This window comes from Neofelis nebulosa, chromosome 17 (assembly GCF_028018385.1).
Source record: "Neofelis nebulosa isolate mNeoNeb1 chromosome 17, mNeoNeb1.pri, whole genome shotgun sequence".
Taxonomy (NCBI): Eukaryota; Metazoa; Chordata; class Mammalia; order Carnivora; family Felidae; genus Neofelis; species Neofelis nebulosa.
The window spans coordinates 15,365,022-15,367,790 of record NC_080798.1 but is presented as its reverse complement, the minus strand read 5'-3'; positions in this window follow the sequence as shown (position 1 = coordinate 15,367,790).

Sequence of the window (2,769 nt, the reverse complement as noted above, 5' to 3'; positions counted from 1 at the left end):
CCTGGCGGGGCGGGGAGGACGTGCAGCCCCCGCGCTCCGGGACCCGGGGGCCCGCCCCTTGGAGAGCTTACACTCCGCCCCCCCCCCCCCCCCCCCCCGCTCCCACCACGCGCGTCCCTGCTGCCAAGCGCCCGGCGATCTGATACCGGGTCCCGGTCCCCCCCCACCCCCCCAGCCACCTCCTCCCAGCGAGGTCCACCTCCCCAAGAGCCTCCGCCGCGGGAATGGTTCCAGCTGCCTCCTCCCCCCCAAATCTTGTTGCCTCCTCGTTCCGGCCTCCTTGCCTACAGCCGCCTCCGCCATTCAAAACGTCTCTCCCGCCATCTGGCCAGTGCTGTAAATGGCTTAGCTGTGACTCCGACCCTGGGCCTGGTTTTGAAACATTGGATCAAGTTCCTATCCCCAGGGATTCTCTCGCATTTACACTGCGTCCCCAGCGTAGAGTCTCAGAAGCCCGGCTTGTGCTTGAGGAGGACCTCTCTGCCACGCGTACTTCTCTGCGGCAACGACAGCCCGCGTGCCCCCACTTTGGAAACCTGCCCCCTTCCCTGAAAACCACTGAAGTATCCGAGGTTCAGTAGCAGCAAGGATGGGACCACGAACCATTTCTGTCTTGACCTCCTGGGCAGTCACATTCCTTCCGATAGCCCTAGATCGCCCAAGGGACCTCAAAGGACTGACCTGAGACATCCTAGAGCCAAACTTCGGAACGCCAGGCCTTCCTCCCGCTAGCAAACCATTGCTGGTCCCAGTTCCCCCAGAGCTCGCTCACAGCAAGCACTGTGCTAAAAGCTTTATATGCATGACCCCAAAGACGCCCCTCGTGAGAAACTGAGGCCCAGAGTTAGGTGGTCTATGCACGTGTTGCAAGTCACTTGTTTGGGGGTCACATAACAGGCAAGGGTTGGAGCTTGGGTTCCCCAGGCCCCCTCTGCTAGAAGCCTCAGCGAGGCACCACAGCGCCATCGTGAGGATGGCGTGGATCCTGCGCGTGTAGCGCTCAATAAATGTGACCTCTTAATGTACCAACCGCCTCACCAAGCGTTTCTACTGTACTCAAGCATTTTTAATATCGATCCACACACGGTCCCTTACTTAAAGGGCTTAGGCTATGGTTGGAGTCCGGACTTTTTTTTTTTTTTTTTTTTTAACGATTATACCATATCCGGTGTTCTGCAGTATTCCCCGCAGGGGCTGGTGGGTGCTCCACATCACGTGATACTTCTGTTTCAAAGCGTATAGAGAGAGGAAGACACACTAAGTGGAATAGAAGTTGTAAATAACCTGATGTCAGTTTAGTCACGTCTTCCTGCTTGAAGAGCTTGGGGGCCTAATTCCTGAAGAAGGTTCGTTTGTGCATAAGAGATTGTGGTGATGAGTTTTTACATGGATACCATTATTAAGCACCTACTGTGAACCAGGTACAGACTACATAGATTATGCAAGTTCACAGGCACTGGACAGTTTATTTCAACAAAGAATGCGGTTTATTACAGATAAATTAGAAAAAACACAGAGGGTCCCCAGTAAAATAATTGGATCATCAAAGGATGCTAAAAATCATTGGTAAGATGTTGCAGAACAGTCCAGAATTATTACCCAACAGATGACTTATGCACTACAAAGGGGGAAAATGTACCTACCCACCCTCAACCAAATGATCAAACAAATCCGCAACAGTGGGACAGTAAGACATCAAGTATCTCTTTTTGGTTTTTCATTTTTTAAATGCTTATTTATTTCTGAGAAAGAGAGAGAGAGAGACAGAGCATGAGCGGGGAGGGGCAGAGAGAGAGGGAGACACAGATTCCAAAGCAGGCTCCAGGCTCTGAGCTGTCAGCACAGAGCCCAACGAGGAGCTCGAACTCATGAACCTCTAGATCATGACCTGAGCCAAAGTCGAGATCATGACCTGAGCCGACCTGAGCCGAAGTCAGACACTTAACCGACTGAGCCCCCCAGGCGCCCCGACATCAAGTATCTCTTGATGTGGCACTATAGGAAGTACACAAAATTGGGGCTCCTGGGGGGCTCAGTCACTTAAGCTTTCCACTCTTGATTTTGGCTCAGGTCATGATCTCACGGTTTGTGGGTTCCGGGCCTTTGTCAGGCACTGCACTGACAGCTCAGAGACTGCTTGGGATTCTTTCTCTCCCTCTCTCTCTCTCTCTCTGCCCCTCCCCTGCTTGAGCGCCCCCCCCCCCAAAATAAACAAATAAACTTAAAAGAAAAAAAAAAAAGAAAGCACACAAAATTATCCATGCAGAATTCTTGTGGAAAAAAAAAATAATAAGTTAACCCTGCATTTAATAACAAGGAAACAACCAGACATGGAAAATGGGGAATATATACCAGGTAACTGGTCCGTACTTTTCAAAAAAAGTCAACATGACAAACCAAAAAAGACACCAGAGAGACATCACCCGAACACGGTGTGTGCACCCTGACTGGATCCTATCTGGTGAGGCTTGCTTGTTCCTTGTCAATCTCAGAAGAGGGACAAGGCTAGTGTCTGTAGGGGATGCGGGGGGGGGGGGGGTTGTTTCCTGCTGTTAATGCTGGACTATTTCCCTCCAGGCCTCTGCCCTGAGTTGGAGATGAATGGAAGCTTTGTGTCTGCGTGTGGGCCTTGCGTTCTGGCTGGCCCCACATGTGGGGGCGAGAGGCCAGGAGCCCGCTTCTGGTTGCCCCTCCCACCCTCCACGAGCACCAGAATAGGGCCGGCTTTTTTCAGAAGCCAGCACCCACCCTAGTTAGCATCTCAGGCTG